Here is a 17,018-nt window from a genome sequence, read left to right as displayed (position 1 = left end):
TATCAATGTTGTTCTCTGGTGGCAGGCTTCCACTGGAGAGCAAGAGGAGTTGACTGAGGGTGGCATATCTTATTTGAATATTAAAAGCTGGCAGTTTGGGGACACTGGTGCCAAATTTGAGTAAGTTTTGGGTTTGGGACCCATATTTTTAGTGTAGCTTATTGGGAGCCTGCCACTGACTGTGGGTGTGGTCACCCTGAGCTGGAAGCCTGTTGCCCGACGTGATGAAGGCGCGCTGGGCACTTTTAATAAACTAGAGAAGAGAGATTACACAAGATTACACAAATGTGGTGTTGTGCCAAAATTATGTTTCCTGGCGGTTTTGAGACTAAACCACTGAGTTTTTTCTTCTTCTCTTAACTAAGCTGTTGCCTGGCTTTGTTGTGGGATGTTATTGCCCATGTTTTAGGCACGCTATTGTGATGGTGGCTCTGGGTGACTGACTGCGGAACGGAAGAGCATGGGGGAGCGGTTGAGGCGCGCGGCAGTACCTGGATTGGAAAGCAGCATGGGTCCATCTAGTGCCTGCTGGTGAGCGTGGGAAGAGCTGCTACGTTACGGGGGGGGAGAGGGGGGGGCGAGCCGCTCGCTGTCTGGCAACTTGAGAAGAGCTGTGGTGCCAGCCTGCCAGGCGTTTTCTGACAGCTGATCTCCCATTGGGCCTAGTGAGGTGAGGTTTTCTGAAAGCTGATCTCCTACAGGGCCCTCACTAAGTGACGTTTTCTGACAGAGCTAATCTCCCATTGGTGACGCTTTCTGAAAGCAATGCTGGGTGGACCCGTCAGGGCCTTGTGCAGTCAGAGCTCAGCGAATGCCCGCAAGAAACAGGTCGAGGCCGAGTGGCGCCGATTCCGGCTGCCCGGGCGGAGGAACGGAGACCCCCAGCAGCAAGCACTGCCGTCCTGCCTGGCGAAAAGCCGCAGGGGGGTGTTCACAGGTTGCGCCCGCTTGCGCGCGCTGGTGTTTTCTGGCAGCCAATGGGCTGTCGCTAGGTGACGTTTTCTGACCGAGCTGGCAGCCAATGGGCTGTCACTAGGTGACATTTTCTGACCGAGATGGCAGCCAACGGGCTGTTACTGCCTGAGGGTGGAGATCGCTGCTGCAGGCACTGTGGCTCAGAAACTTCTCGAAGCCCCAGGACCGTTTGGAGTTGCTGAAGAGAGGCAGGAAATCGCCAGGCTGGAGCGCGAGGATCCTGTGGGCAGTGAACCAGCCACAGGCTCGTGGGCGCAGCCGCTGGTGCTGGGGGTTGGACCGAACTCCCTGCTTTGCGGTGGGCGCTGCCAGTGAACGCGCGCGATGTTTGTAGCTGCAGAATCCGCTTCTGTGTGTGTGAGCGAAGTCCCTGTAGCTGGGCGGCCTGAACGAAGCAGGATTCCTGGGGGTTTGCACAGTGTGGGAGTTGGGGAGGGAGGGTGTCAGGCTTAGCGGGGTTGGGCTCAGAGCTCGCGGTTAGGGTTGGGGGAGGATGGGGCTATGGTTTGAGTTAAGGGGTTTAGGGTTGGGGACCAGGGTGAGCAATTTTTGGTGCAATTTGTGCTCCGGTATGGGTGAGGGGTTTAAAACTTTGGGTTGGGGGTTAGATTTTGGCAGGAGGGTTTGGTCAGCAGCAGAATAGAAATACGGGTGGCAATGGGGTGCCAACCAATAGTGATTCATAAGTTTTTTTTTTTAGATTGTTTTTGTGTCAGTGGCACCCTAGAGAGGGGGTAGGATCATGTTTGCTACAGGGGTCTCTTTGTAATGATGTGGGGCTGTGGGGTCCCCAAGCCATCAATGGCTGTTTGGAACTCCTGGGTCCACCTGCAGCGGCTGGGAGCTCTGGGTTCCATACGCAGTGGTGTAGGCCTGTGGGGTTCCCCCGCTGCCTGCAGCAGCTGAAGCTGTGGGGCCCTGCCCCTGCCCACAGTGGCTGGGCGCTCCTGGGTCCTGCTGCGACATGTGGCAAATGGGAGCTTTAGGGTCTGCCTGTGATGGCTGGGAGCTATGGGCAGGGCCGGCTCTAGGCACCAGCAAAACAAGCTGGTGCTTGGGGCGGCACATTTTTAGGGCGGCATGGCCGGCGCCAGAATGCCGCCCCTAAAAATGTGCCCCGGCCGCCCTAGCTTACCTCCACTGCTGCTGCCACGGTGCACGAAACAGCTGATTCGCGCGCTGCTGCTCGCCCTCCCTCCCAGGCTCTCAAGCCTGGGAGGGAGGGGGAGATCCCGAGCGGCCGCGGCGCGGGCGCCGCTTCTCCCCCTCCCTCCCTCCTTCCTAGGCTTGAGAGCCTGAGGGGAGGAGGCAGGGCTGGGGATTTGGGGAAGGGGCGGAGTTGAGGCGGGGCCGGGGGTGGGGTAATTAAAGAAGGGGAGGGGGCGGCCAAAATTGTTTTTGCTTTGGGCGGCAAAAATTCTAGAGCCGGCCCTGGCTATGGGGTCCATCTGCAATGGCATGGGGCTGCGGAACTCCAGTCTGCCTGCAGCGACTGGGAGCTCTGGGGTCCATCTGTTGTGGCATGGGCCTGTGCGAGTTCCCCCACCACCCATGGCTGCTGAGAGCTGAAGGGGGCCCCTGCCGCCAACGGTGGCTGATAACTACGGGGCCCCCAGCGGCTGACAGTTCCAGTGTCACTGCCCCAGGGCTGAGGCGGAAAATGTCACTGAATTCTGTGACCTCCGTGATATAATCTTAGCTTTAATCATTGTTGACTCTCTCTCTTAATCTAGGTCTGCTCTAGTGCAGGTGAGGCAGGGAAGATAGAAGTTCACACCCCAGCACAAGTTCAGGAAGTGATGGCTCTTGGGTTATTTGCTGTGCTTGCAGAGGACTTGTCCAGGCCAGTGGAGCAGCCCAACCCTAATGAGGGGCTGGAAGAAGAGGACCTGAGCTGCCTAGACATCCTACTTAGCAGGAGCTGAGTAGCCAGAGAATTCTGTCTGGTGATGGAGGAGGAGCAGCTGTGTATTTTGCTGAAATGATGTCTCTCTATCCAGTGTCTGAGTAGCAAGGTGCCTCCCTGAGAACAGAGAGATTCTTCTTGTTTGCATGGGCTGGGTCCTGGGGAGGTTGGAGCCTCGCATTTGGCTGTTAATGGGCTAGGAGCATCACCCTGCTCCCCAAGACTGAATGTGAAGGAGGAAAACCTGCCTGCAACTCGGGACCCTCTGTTATTCCTTGTCTGACCTTCCAAGTCACTGGGTGTGAGTCACTGGACACAATATCAAGTACAGCCAAAGAAAACCATCTTCTGGTCCTTCAGAGGACCTGAGCATCCTGGCCAGGCATGGGCTGGGATGGCGGTAGGGAGAGACCTGCAGGACTGTAGTCTCTTACCAGAGCTGATCACTTCAAGCACTGGCTTGGCTGGAGGGGACTAGGGAAGGGGGCTCCAGGAAGCAGAAGCCAGGTGACCTGCCTGCCCATGTCTGTCCTCCACACGCCAGTGCTGGCCTACGTTCTCTTTTCAGTTCCTAATGACATTGGGAAGATGAGAGAATGGCCAACCTGGAGGAGAGACCAGGAGAAGGAGCAGCCACCCTGAGCCCATTCAGAGGAATGGAAACCAGACAGCGAGATGGGGAGTAGGTGCAAATGGAAATTTACTTAAACTAAGTATTGAAAGAGTGCTGCAAACACTCTTGTCTATGGAGAGAAACGTGTTATGTTAGCATGGGGTGGGTCCATGAGAAAAAAAGTCGTTGAATATAACTGGGGCATGTGAAGGTTGTGGGAGCCCTGGCTTCCCACTTGGAGTTGTCAGGGCCCCGGGAATGGAAAGCATTAGTTTTCTTGAATTATGGTTATCTTCCAGGAGGGCAAATTGCCTGTAACCAGAGATGCTCAGGCCTCAACTCTCTGCCTTCCACATCAATGGGTGTGAATAACTGGTCATTGCACTCTGCTCCTTGTCTGTACTGACTCTAGCTCCTTTCAGAGGACATGAGCATTCTGGTTAGGTACAGACCTCTTTTGGATAAAGGCAAGGGGAAGGAACAATAGTCTGCTGTGCAGTGTGATTGCTTTGGGTGCAGGAGCAGCCAGATGCCTCTTCAGTTAGCTGTTACTGTCTCAAGGAGTGTAGAAAAAATCCCTCTGGAATAGCAAGAGCCAGAGCTAAATACCATTGCTGTCTCTGCCACTAACTTTTTCTTCTTGGGTTGTGTTTTCTGCAAGGGAACACTTGTAGCAGAGTAGTTCAGCTTTGTCCTGAGGTGGAGAGCAAAACTAGCCTGGCCTCAAGACAGGGGCCAGTCAAGACCAGCGGGGAGCAAAGCAGCTGTTGTTGTTGCTAAGATAAGTGTTTGTCTCCTAAAGGCTCTGGTGACAGCTCAGATGACTAGAGAGAGTACTTCCCTTTGGCTGGGGCTAATATCCAATAAAAGGTTCCCAACTAGCTCTAGGGGGAGGTGGAGAATTTCTCCATCTTGAGAGCTACTGATCTTCCTTGGCAACATCTAATGCAGGAGTCGACAGTCTTTCAGAAGTGATGTGCCGAGTCTTTATTTATTCACTCTAATTTAAGGTTTTGTGTGCCAATAATACATTTTAACATCTTTAGAAGGTCTATTTCTATAATATATAACTAAACTATTGTTGTATGTAAAGTAAATAAGGTTTTTAAAATGTTTAAGAAGCTTCATTTAAAATTAAATTAAAATGCAGAGCCCCCCGGATCGGTGGCCAGGACCCAGGCAGTGAAAATCAGCTCGCGTGCTGCCTTCAGCACGCGTGCCTTAGGTTGCCTACCCCTGATCTAATGTGTATTTCTAGTGCAGCTCCTCACCGGCCCTGATACCTCATGGGAGTTGTCTTCTCTGGCCTGTGTTTCTAGATTGTGGTGACCTGGGCACTGCTTGGGGCAGCTGGATGTCTGTTCAGTGATTGATCAGTAGGGTGTTTTGTGTGTGTGTTTGTGTGTGCGCAGGGGTGGGGTTGTAACTTTGCTTTTGCAAAGACTCCAGTCAGGCCTAAAAATTTGTTCCCTAGAAGTTACCCTAGGCTTCTCCCATCCCATCCCTGTTGCAGCAGCCTAGTCCCCAGTAGGAAAAATTAGCTTAATGAATACTTGACTTTAACTGAATTTTGTGTGGTGGCTACTCTAGTCCTCCTCCCTACCAACTCTGGCTTGCTTCAGAGGATGTGAGCGGGGCATAGCCCTTGGCCCGTGTGTCCGCTCACAAGGGTGTACCACCCAGGGCAGGTGGAGGGTCCAAGGCTCAGCACAGCATCCCGGACTGATGTGCTCTGGCCTGGGTTCCTGAGTCCTGCTCCCCGAGGGCTGTGTTGGCCCCGTAGCTGGACCCCGCACCAGGGAGGCTCTTACAGGCGGTGAGCGGTCAAAGGGCAGTAGGGAGCTGAGGAGCAGCCACAGCCCTGGGGTCCCAAGCAGCAGGAAGACAAGATGGGGAAGCTCGGCGGCTGCCTGCACTCTGACATCAGCTAGTGCAGCAACTGCTTCACCCTGCCCGACTCTGGCTTCTGGCCTCTGACATGGCCATGGGCCAGAGCCTTGGAGGAGAGGAGGCAGGGCTGGCACTTCGCTGAGGAGGAGCAGAGGGTGGAACCACAGAAGGGGCAGGGCCTCATGGCAAAGAGGGTTGCAGCTGCCACATTTTTGTCTATTCACCACCACCGGAAGAGGCTGGTGCTGTCCCTGGGGTGTTACTGTTCTTCGAGAAACACTCTGTGCATAACCTTGTCTGGCCACTGGGTGTCACTGCTGCTCCATGGAAGAGACAGTCCATGCATTACCTCTGACTAGCCACTGGTGTCACTGCCGCTCCAGGGCAGATGCACTCTGTGCATTATCCTGACTGACCACCAGCTGTCACGGCTGCTCCAGGGGAAATAGTCTGTTCATTATCCTGACTGGCCACTGGGTGTCACTGCTGCTCCAGGGGACACTGGTGCATTACCCTGACTGGCCTCTAAGATAAATGTGTAGAAAGGCTGAGTACAGACTCCTGCTTCCCTCTAGCTGCAGCTTGTTTTCTAATAAAATATTTCCTGCTCATTCTGGGTGCAGAGGGAGAATTTCTTCATCTTGTGAGTTTTTGATCTCCCTGGGCAGGGCGAAGCATGTCCTCCTGAGCAGAGGCCTGGAACCCGGAAGGTGACTACAGGTGGTGTTTGTTCTTCCTTCATTACTTCTCTCTAAGGTGTTGGCCAACATGCTCTCTCTCCTTGCCTGTTGGTCTACAGCCTCCCTTCAAAGCCATGTTCACCTGCATGTGTCCAGTGGTGATTGGGACATAGACGTTGTCAAGGCTGCTTCCCCACTTTGAACTTTAGGGTACAAATGTGGGGGCCTGCATGAAGACTTCTAAGCTTAACTACCAGCTTAGCTCTGGTCCGCTGCCACCATTCCCAAAGCTTATTCCCTTCCCTGGGAAGCCTTGAGAAACTCTTCACCAATTCCTTGGTGAATACAGATCCAAACCCCTTGGATCTAAAAACAAGGAAAAATCAATCAGGTTCTTAAAAAGAAGACTTTTAATTAAAGAAAAAGGTAAAAATCCTCTCTGTAAAATCAGGATGGAAAATAACTTTACAGGGTAATCAAACTTAAAGAGCTCAGAGGATCCCCCTCTAGTCTCAGGTTCAAAGTACAGCAAACAGAGATAAACACTCTAGTAAACGGTACATTTACAAGTTGAGAAAACAAAGGAAAACTAACACGCCTTGCCTGGCTATTTACTTACAAGTTTGAAATAGGAGAGACTTGTTTAGAAAGATGTGGAGAACCTGGATTGTTGTCTGGTCCCTCTCAGTCCCAAGAGCTAACGAGCTCCCAAACAAAGAGCACAAACAACAGCTTCCCCCCCCCCCCCCCCCAAGATTTGAAAGTATCTTGTTGCCTTATTGGTCCTTTGGGTTAGGTGTCAGCCAGGTTACCTGAGCTTCTTAACCCTTTACAGGTAAAAGGATTTTGGTCAGGAGGGATTTTAGAATACTGTACACAGGAGAGCTGTTACCCTTCCCTTTATAGTTATGACAGACGTTTATAGCTCTCTGTGCAGATTCTGTGTGTGTGGGTGTGTGGGTGGGGGGGTGGGTGGGATGGGGGGCGGGGGGGACAAGGACTTAAAGCTGCTGCTGCTTCTCAGGTGTGCTTCTAGTGCAGTGTGCCTTGATGCAGCAGGGGAATTGTAGTCTCTTACCTTTGTTTGCAGAATGTGCTGCCCTATGTGCTATTTGGTGCCGCTGGAGGTGTGATTAAAAATACATAAATACATCATATTGACAAGTTTGCAAAGACCCACTTGGGTGTTGAAAATGTATTCCCCAGAATGCTTCCCTTCCTGTTTCTTCCACCATCCCACCCCTACTGTGTTATGCTTATAAGCACACAGGATCTTTTTCAGAGGAAAAGGCAATATGCCGCATTTATTGGAGATACAATTAGCATATGCATTCAATCACACACACACACACACACACACTGTAGTTACCAGTACAGAGTCTGGAGCAACCTAGTGGCCAGCTAGGTTGATTATGGGTAGGAAGGAGCCAGGTTCTGTCGGTTGTGACACGATGCTCCGGGTAAGTCTTGGCAGGACGAACCCAAAATTTCATGGCAAAGCACCCTGTTGATATAGTGATCTAACTTCATTGGGACCAATGAGTTTTGCATCGTTATGCTGTAATCAATTGCTGTTTGACGAGTGCTTGTTTTCTAAAATTGTTCTTATTGCTTATTTTATTCCTTCATCAGTCTCTCGGGGACTTACCCCATGCTGATTTTGATCACAGCTATCTTGTCCCAATTGACAGGTGCTTGCCTTGTTTTTTAGAGTCATCAATCTGCACTCCTTTGACATCTCAATAGGGGCATGTTGTAATCTCCTAGCGCCTTTTTCTGTCCTGCTAGAACATTTGGTCTGGTGATTGCCTTCACACTTATCTTCTAACACACACACTCCTCATTCATGCACAAAACAGGATTGATTTACACAGAATATTTGAACAGGAACATCAAATTGAAATGCAAGAGAAAACAATTATTTCATTCTTTTACTTATTTCACAATGCTAATTGTAAACCTACAACAAAGCGGTGACCCTAAACTTCTATTACTGCCTGGAAATCTGCTTCAGACACAAGATTCTGGCTGGCAGGAGCAGGAGAATGTAATCCTTAACCCTCTACAGATGGAGAAACAAGCACGGTTGAGGCTGAACCATCACACCCCGGAACAATACAGACAATTGTAACTACATATAACTCTGAGTTCTTTAGTATCTCAGTCATGCTTATCACTATAGAGTAAGGATGTATTCTGATAGGTTGGTAGTGTTTTTTTAAATAAAAATGTGTGGTGGTGGACTATGCATTCTAGCATCTCTGACTCCAACGCACCTTTGCATAACAGTGCCACTTAATCTCTGTAATAACGTATAGAAAGATCTGTTTCTCCGTTTGTACCCTCACAGCAGGTTTTTTTACATCACAAATTACTCAACATGTGGGATGAGGGGGCAGGGTACTCCCTTTTCCCTTCACTCTTAACCACATGTACCGTGCTGGAGGGGAGCTATCCCAGGATTTTGGCAGGTTCCCTTTTGCCCCATCTCTATGTTGAGATGTCACAGCAGGGGCAAGGCGCTAAGCAGAGGGTTGGATAGAGAAGAAAAAGGTACGGAGGTGGCAGGGGCAATGGGAGTGTCTTGTGCTTTCTCCCACCATGGAGTGAGGCGCCAGAAACTTCTAGCTGCGAGGGGGTGGTGAGAAGCACAAGCTGCTATGAGACGTGCCCTCTATATGTGCAACAGCGAGTCACAGAGGGAGCATCCCTGAGCTGTGCTGCCAGTGGGAGCAGCCAACCTCACAGCGAGGGGGATGGGTGACTCCTCCCCTGACTGGGGACAGTAGGTTACAGTGGGGCACCCTTAGCCATACCCCCCATCAACTTTGCGTTCCCTCCTTGGCTTATGTGCCTTAGTTTCCTCCTCTGAAAACACTTCAGCTCTTGCTCCTATCCCCGCAGCACTCACCCTCCTCCACTCACCTAGATAAAGCCCCCTAATACCTCTCATTTCCTCCCCTGGGGCATCTGCTCCCCCATCCTCCTCATCCAAAATCTTCTACTCTCTCCTATCCCCTGCATCCCTCCTGCTCCTGCTCATTCCCATGGCCCCTGAGCGGGTCCTAAAGCAACTTGTCCCGACTTCAACCCAGATTGGCCTAGCCACAACTCGACACCCCAAAACTGCCAGAAGCCCCGAATCCCTCTGTTTATTCTCCATCTCCCACCTGCCCCCCATTGCCCCGCAGCCTCAGCACACACACACACCCCGTAAGACCCCCACCCCCGGCGCCCATCCACAGCCCCCACTATTGCCATGTGCCCAGCTAAGCCCCGCTGGGGGGAAGGGAAGGAATGAAGCAGTGGCTTGTGGGAGATGTAGTGCACCCCGGCCTACAACTCCCATCAGCCACCGCAGATCCAGCGGCACCGTGGGAAAGGCGGGGGCCGGGTCGGGGCCCAGGGCCCTCTGTTTGGGCGGGAGGCGCTTTTGGCACTACAGCTTCCGTTTGCAGAGCGGGGCCGGAAGTTGTCGGAAGAGGAAGTGATATCAGCGGTCTGGACGCTAACCGCGGTACGCCGGGGAACTCGGCTTTCGTTCTGCGCCAGTCGCTCCCGTGTCAACACGTCTCAGTTTTCTCTAGCCCGCCCCCCGTCCGCCCGCCACGATCTCCCCCCCCCCGGACCCCCCAGCGCGCCACGATCTCCCCCCCCCCCGGACCCATCAGCCCGCCACGATCTCCCCCCCCCCCCGGACCCCCCAGCCCGCCACGATCTCCCCCCCCCCGGACCCCCCAGCCCGCCACGATCTCCCCCCCCCCCCGGACCCATCAGCCCGCCACGATCTTCCCCCCCGACCCCCCAGCCCGCCGCAACCTTTCCCAGCTCGCCACAATCCGCTTCCCCGGTCCCCAGCCCGCCGCAACCTTCTCTAACCCGCACCCCCAGCCCTCCGCAACCTCTCCCCCGTCCCCCCGCACACCCAGCCCGCCCTGTCCCGCCACACCCCCAGCCCACCACAACCTTCTCTAATCTGTACCCCCAGCCCACCACAACCTCCCCCCCGCACCCTCAGCCCGCTGCAACCTTCTCTAATCTGTACCCCCAGCCCACCACAACCTCCCCCCCGCACCCCCAGCCCGTCCCTGTCCCTCCGCACCCCCAGCCCGCCGCAACCTTCTCTAACCCGCACCCCCAGCCCGCCGCAACCTTCTCTAATCTGTACCCCCAGCACACCACAACTTCCCCCCCGCACCCCCAGCCCGTCCCTGTCCCCCCGCACCTCCAGCCCGCTGCAACCTTCTCTAACCCGCACCCCCAGCCCTCTGCAACCTCTCCCCCGTCCCCCCGAACACCCAGCCCGCCCTGTCCCGCCACACCCCCAGCCCACCACAACCTCCCCCCCGCACCCTCAGCCCGTCCCTGTCCCCCCGCACTTCCAGCCCGCTGCAACCTTGTCTAACCCGCACCCCCAGCCCTCCGCAACCTCTCCCCCGTCCCCCCGCACCCCCAGCCTGCCCTGTCCCCCCACACCCCCAGCCCACCACAACCTTTTCTAACCCGCACCCCCAGCGCGCCGCAACCTTCCTTGCCCCCCCAACCTTCTCTAACCTGCACCCCCAGTCCGCAACAATCCGCTTCCCTGGTCCCCAACCCACCGCAACCTTCTCTAACCCCCCCCCCCAACACCCACCGCAACCTTCTCTGAATTTTTTTGCTGTAAGATGGGTACCTTTACATCTGCTATTGTGTGGCCAGGGAGGTTGAAGTGTTCTCCTACAGGTTTTTGTATATTGCCATTCCTGATACCTGACTTGTGTCCATTTATCCTCTTGCGTAGTGACTGTCCAGTTTGGCCAATGTACATAGCAGAGGGGCATTGCTGGCATATGATGGCATATATAACATTGGTGGACGTGCAGGTGAATGAGCCGGTGATGTTGTAGCTGATCTGGTTAGGTCCAGTGGTGGTGTTGCTGGTGTAGATATGTGGGCAGAGTTGGCATCGAGGTTTGTTGCATGGGTTGGTTCCTGAGTTAGAGTTGTTATGGTGCGGTGCGTGGTTGCTGGTGAGAATATGCTTAAGGTTGGCAGGTTGTCTGTGGGGGAGGACTGGCCTGCCTCCCAAGGTCTGTGAAAGTGAGGGATCATTGTCCAGGATGGGTTGTAGATCACTGATGATGCGATGGATAGGTTTAAGCTGAGGACTGTAGGTGATGGCCAGTGGAGTTCTGTTGGTTTCTCGTCTGGGCCTGTCTTGTAGCAGGAGGCTTCTGGGTACACATCTGGCTCTGTTGTACGCCTACCTTCATGCCTCCAGCTTCCACCCCGGTCACACCACACGATCCATCGTCTACAGCCAAGCACTGAGGTACAATCGCATCTGCTCCAACCCCTCAGACAGAGACCAACACCTACAAGATCTTCACCAAGCATTCTCAAAACTACGATACCCACACAAGGAAATAAAGAAACAAATCAACAGAGCCAGACGTGTACCCAGAAGACTGGAATTCGGACACAACTAACGGAGCTGTCCGAATCCCTACAGTTGACGCTCGTCAGTCCGACAGCGTTCTTTCTTGTGCACAAGAAAACAAAGGGTGAAAGTTGTGGTTGGTTGAGCGGTGTAAATTGGGCAGGGCAAAAGGACTTGAGGAAGGATTACACGGAAGTGAGGGTCCGAAAGGAGCCCCCCACCTCCCCTGTTCATTTCCAGACTTTGTGACGTTTGCTTGGTTGGGCCATTTCTTGGCTTTTTTGAGAAACGGAGCGAATTTTCCACGGCCTCCGCCATCCCCTTACAGCCGCCCCTTCGCCACACCATGTTCCATCTGACCGGGATAGGTCCCAAATAAGATTTCACTTTAAATCTCAAAAAAGCCAAGTAGAAATCATTCTGTGGGAAATTACTGTGACTAAGAGAAACAGAAGTTGAACCCTTCTCAAGTGGTGGAGGGTCGGGGGGAGTCGCTAATCCACAGGCACAGAAAGGCTCCCCTAGCTTAAGCGTGAGAGGTATAAGACCTTACTCCCTGGTTACAGGGCAGTCATTTTGCCGGGCGTGTCAAAGTGACCTGTGGCTTAATTTGCATGGCAAAGGAGACCGAAACCCCCCTTACAGGGTGGTCCTTAAGCCAGGGGCCTTCCAATGGGCCAGAGCGAAAAGCGCTGTAAAGGAGAGACCTCCGTTCCCTCGGAAGTGGGTGGTCTGGTTGCCCAGCGAGTGCCAACGGCCCAAGAGGAGTTAGAAAGGGGAGACCTGCACCCTTCTGACAGGGAGAGGTCAACGGCGCGGGGCATTTTAAAGGCTAGGTCCTAAGGAGCTCAAACCCACAGAGACCTCAACCCGTTTTAAAGGGGGCTCGCTCCTCCTCAGCTATGGAAGGGACCCATCAAGCATTTTGGTTGGCAAGGAATGGACCTTGATCCTTGTTTACAGGGAGGTCCTTTTACCGGGCACCTGAAGGGGGATTAAGCCTGTGAGGAGAAGTGTCGAACCCGATCCCTCGGTAGAGGGGTGCGGTGTGTGCTGTGTGTGTGGTGTGTGCAGCCGCTGGCCGTGGCTTTTTCTTCCCTTTTCCTGCAGTTTCTTTGGTGCTTGTGTCGTCTTGTCCATTTTGTCCTTTGAGTTGCTAGAAAGAGAGAGGTGAAGCGGGTTAGGTGTGGCTCAGTAGAGAGCACGTGTACAAGGTAGATTCAGATGACATTGGCAAGGTACTCGGCCCTGCCGGAAATTACCCTAATTCCTACTTTTCGGCACCGATCTCTTTCAGAGTGCAGGAGAGCTTGCGGCAGAAGGCGGGTCCAGGTGGATGCAGAGGACGCGGGCTTTGACTTGGCTGAGTGCGTGAGTGAGGAGGGCACGGGACAGCTAGTAGGACAAACCCTGAACCCTCTCAAGAGGATGGTTTCTAGAACTATCTTCCAAATGGCAGTGTTACCTTGTGAAAGGCAGGGAAAGACCCACACCCTAGTTAGAGGGAGCTCACTTTGGACCTTGGCGTGAAGAGGGCCGATGCAGAGAGGAGAAAAGGGAAAGCGACCTGAACCCTGATTACAGGGCAGTCACCCTTTCTTTAATATAATACACCTCCTTTACACAATGAGGGTGGGGGAGTCCTGAATGTGAAAAGATCTGGAAATGAACAGGTAAGGGAGGGATCCTGCTGAGTGTCCCCTTTCCAATCAATCCTCCGTCCCTCAGCGACACCCTTCCCGACTTACCTCCTACCCCACCAAGAAAATGACAACTTTGTGCCCCCTACCTTTACCAGAAAAGACCCCTTTTACTTGTGACGCGGTCCTGTTAGTAGGGTTAGGTGCACCCACGTGCCGGCTCTGAATACCACCGCATCTACCTACAACATCTCAACATGAACACATTTCAGAAAGGACCGCCACCTCAATCTCTTCCAACGTAGCCCGAGGAATCTCCTCTCTTTATCACCAAAGAGACACAAGGCCTGGAATTCGGACACAACTAAGGGAGCTGTCCGAATCCCTACAGTTGACGCTCGTCAGTCCGACAGCGTTCTTTCTTGTGCACAAGAAAAGAAAGGGTGAAAGTTGTGGTTGGTTGAGCGGTGTAAATTGGGCAGGGCAAAAGGACTTGAGGAAGGATTATACGGAAGTGAGGGTCCGAAAGGAGCCCCCCACCTCCCCTGTTCATTTCCAGACTTTGTGACGTTTGCTTGGTTGGGCCATTTCTTGGCTTTTTTGAGAAACGGGGCGAATTTTCCACGGCCTCCGCCATCCCCTTACAGCCGCCCCTTCGCCACACCATGTTCCATCTGACCGGGATAGGTCCCAAATAAGATTTCACTTCAAATCTCAAAAAAGCCAAGTAGAAATCATTCTGTGGGAATTTACTGTGACTAAGAGAAACAGAAGTTCAACCCTTCTCAAGTGGTGGAGGGTCGGGGGGAGTCGCTAATCCACAGGCACAGAAAGGCTCCCCTAGCTTAAGCGTGAGAGGTATAAGACCTTACCCCCTGGTTACAGGGCAGTCATTTTGCCAGGCGTGTCAAAGTGACCTGTGGCTTAATTTGCATGGCAAAGGAGACCGAAACCCTCCTTACAGGGTGGTCCTTAAGCCAGGGGCCTTCCAATGGGCCAGAGCGAAAAGCGCTATAAAGGAGAGACCTCCGTTCCCTCAGAAGTGGGTGGTCTCGTTGCCCAGCGAGTGCCAACGGCCCAAGAGGAGTTAGAAAGGGGAGACCTGCACCCTTCTGACAGGGAGAGGTCAACGGCCCGGGGCATTTTAAAGGCTAGGTCCTAAGGAGCTCAAACCCACAGAGACCTCAACCCGTTTTAAAGGGGGCTCGCTCCTCCTCAGCTATGGAAGGGACCCATCAAGCATTTTGGTTGGCAAGGAATGGACCTTGATCCTTGTTTACAGGGAGGTCCTTTTACCGGGCACCTGAAGGGGGATTAAGCCTGTGAGGAGAAGTGTCGAACCCGATCCCTCGGTACAGGGGTGCGGTGTGTGCGGTGTGTGCAGCCGTTGGCCGTGGCTTTTTCTTCCCTTTTCCTGCAGTTTCTTTGGTGCTTGTGTCGTCTTGTCCATTTTGTCCTTTGAGTTGCTAGAAAGAGAGAGGTGAAGCGGGTTAGCTGTGGCTCAGTAGAGAGCACGTGTACAAGGTAGATTCAGATGACATTGGCAAGGTACTCGGCCCTGCCGGAAATTACCCTAATTCCTACTTTTCCGCACCGATCTCTTTCAGAGCGCAGGAGAGCTTGCGGCAGAAGGCGGGTCCAGGTGGATGCAGAGGACACGGGCTTTGACTTGGCTGAGTGCGTGAATGAGGAGGGCACGGGACAGCTAGTAGGACAAACCCTGAACCCTCTCAAGAGGCTGGTTTCTAGAACTATCTTCCAAATGGCAGTGTTAGCTTGTGAAAGGCAGGGAAAGACCCACACCCTAGTTAGAGGGAGCTCACTTTGGACCTTGGCGTGAAGAGGGCCGATGCAGAGAGGAGAAAAGGGAAAGCGACCTGAACCCTGATTACAGGGCAGTCACCCTTTCTTTAATATAATACACCTCCTTTACACAATGAGGGTGGGGGAGTCCTGAATGTGAAAAGATCTGGAAATGAACAGGTAAGGGAGGGATCCTGCTGAGTGTCCCCTTTCCAATCAATCCTCCGTCCCTCAGCGACACCCTTCCCGACTTACCTCCTACCCCACCAAGAAAATGACAACTTTGTGCCCCCTACCTTTACCAGAAAAGACCCCTTTTACTTGTGACGCGGTCCTGTTAGTAGGGTTAGGTGCACCCACGTGCCGGCTCTGAATACCACCGCATCTACCTACAACATCTCAACATGAACACATTTCAGAAAGGACCGCCACCTCAATCTCTTCCAGCGTAGCCCGAGGAATCTCCTCTCTTTATCACCAAAGAGACACAAGGCCTGGAATTCGGACACAACTAACGGAGCTGTCCGAATCCCTACAGTTGACGCTCGTCAGTCCGACAGCGTTCTTTCTTGTGCACAAGAAAAGAAAGGGTGAAAGTTGTGGTTGGTTGAGCGGTGTAAATTGGGCAGGGCAAAAGGACTTGAGGAAGGATTATACGGAAGTGAGGGTCCGAAAGGAGCCCCCCACCTCCCCTGTTCATTTCCAGACTTTGTGACGTTTGCTTGGTTGGGCCATTTCTTGGCTTTTTTGAGAAACGGGGCGAATTTTCCACGGCCTCCGCCATCCCCTTACAGCCGCCCCTTCGCCACACCATGTTCCATCTGACCGGGATAGGTCCCAAATAAGATTTCACTTCAAATCTCAAAAAAGCCAAGTAGAAATCATTCTGTGGGAATTTACTGTGACTAAGAGAAACAGAAGTTCAACCCTTCTCAAGTGGTGGAGGGTCGGGGGGAGTCGCTAATCCACAGGCACAGAAAGGCTCCCCTAGCTTAAGCGTGAGCGGTATAAGACCGTACACCCTAGTTACAGGGCAGTCATTTTGCCGGGCGTGTCAAAGTGACCTGTTAATTTGCATGGCAAAGGAGACCGAAACCCTCCTTACAGGGTGGTCCTTAAGCCTGGGGCCTTGCAATGGGCCAGAGAGAAAAGCGCTGTAAAGGAGAGACCTCCGTTCCCTCGGAAGTGGGTGGTCTCGTTGCCCAGCGAGTGCCAACGGCCCAAGAGGAGTTAGAAAGGGGAGACCTGCACCCTTCTGACAGGGAGAGGTCAACTGCACGGGGCATTTTAAAGGCTAAGTCCTAAGGAGCTCAAACCCACAGAGACCTCAACCCTTTTTAAAGGGGGTTCGCTCCGCCTCAGGTATGGAAGGGATCCATAAAGCATTTTGGTTGGTAAGGAATGGACCTTGATCCTTGTTTACAGGGAGGTCCTTTTACCGGGCACCTGAAGGGGGATTAAGCCTGTGAGGAGAAGTGTCGAACCCGATCCCTCGGTACAGGGGTGCGGTGTGTGCTGTGTGTGTGGTGTGTGCAGCCGTTGGCCGTGGCTTTTTCTTCCCTTTTCCTGCAGTTTCTTTGGTGCTTGTGTCATCTTGTTCATTTTGTCCTTTGAGTTGCTAGAAAGACAGAGGTGAAGCGGGTTAGGTGTGGCTCAGTAGAGAGCACGTGTACAAGGTAGATTCAGATGACATTGGCAAGGTACTCGGCCCTGCCGGAAATTACCCTAATTCCTACTTTTCGGCACCGATCTCTTTCAGAACGCAGGAGAGCTTGCGGCAGAAGGCGAGTCCAGGTGGATGCAGAGGACGCGGGCTTTGACTTGGCTGAGTGCGTGAGTGAGGAGGACACGGGACAGCTAGTAGGACAAACCCTGAACCCTCTCAAGAGGCTGGTTTCTAGAACTACCTCCCAAATGGCAGTGTTACCTTGTGAAAGACAGGGAAAGACCCACACCCTAGTTAGAGGGAGCTGACTTTGGACCTTGGCGTGAAGAGGGCCAACGCAGAGAGGAGAAAAGGGAAAGCGACCTGAACCCTGATTACAGTGCAGTCACCCTTTCTTTAATATAATACACCTCCTTTACACAA

At 53.1% G+C, this 17,018-nt stretch overlaps 2 long non-coding RNA genes across 4 annotated transcripts; one reads left to right on the top strand and one right to left on the bottom strand.

Moving 5' to 3' along the window:
• Positions 1-1,134: 1,134 nt before the first annotated feature.
• On the top strand, positions 1,135-16,793 carry LOC135976560 (uncharacterized). 3 transcript variants are annotated; one of them, XR_010593790.1, is made up of 5 exons: positions 1,135-1,273; positions 2,709-9,581; positions 12,784-12,853; positions 14,734-14,803; positions 16,689-16,793. It is a non-coding gene; the product is annotated as an uncharacterized LOC135976560 (long non-coding RNA). The 3 variants fall into 3 exon arrangements; XR_010593791.1 differs by having other exon boundaries at positions 12,784-12,857; XR_010593789.1 differs by having other exon boundaries at positions 12,784-14,803.
• On the bottom strand, positions 12,075-16,793 carry LOC135976561 (uncharacterized). The gene is made up of 4 exons (XR_010593792.1): positions 16,654-16,793; positions 14,699-16,547; positions 12,749-14,592; positions 12,075-12,642 (listed from the first exon to the last, which is right to left on the bottom strand). It is a non-coding gene; the product is annotated as an uncharacterized LOC135976561 (long non-coding RNA).
• Positions 16,794-17,018: the final 225 nt, after the last annotated feature.

This window comes from Chrysemys picta, chromosome 19 (genome assembly GCF_011386835.1).
Source record: "Chrysemys picta bellii isolate R12L10 chromosome 19, ASM1138683v2, whole genome shotgun sequence".
NCBI classification, from domain to species: Eukaryota; Metazoa; Chordata; order Testudines; family Emydidae; genus Chrysemys; species Chrysemys picta.
Note: the sequence above shows the minus strand (reverse complement) of the source record. Positions and strands in the feature narration are given on the sequence as shown.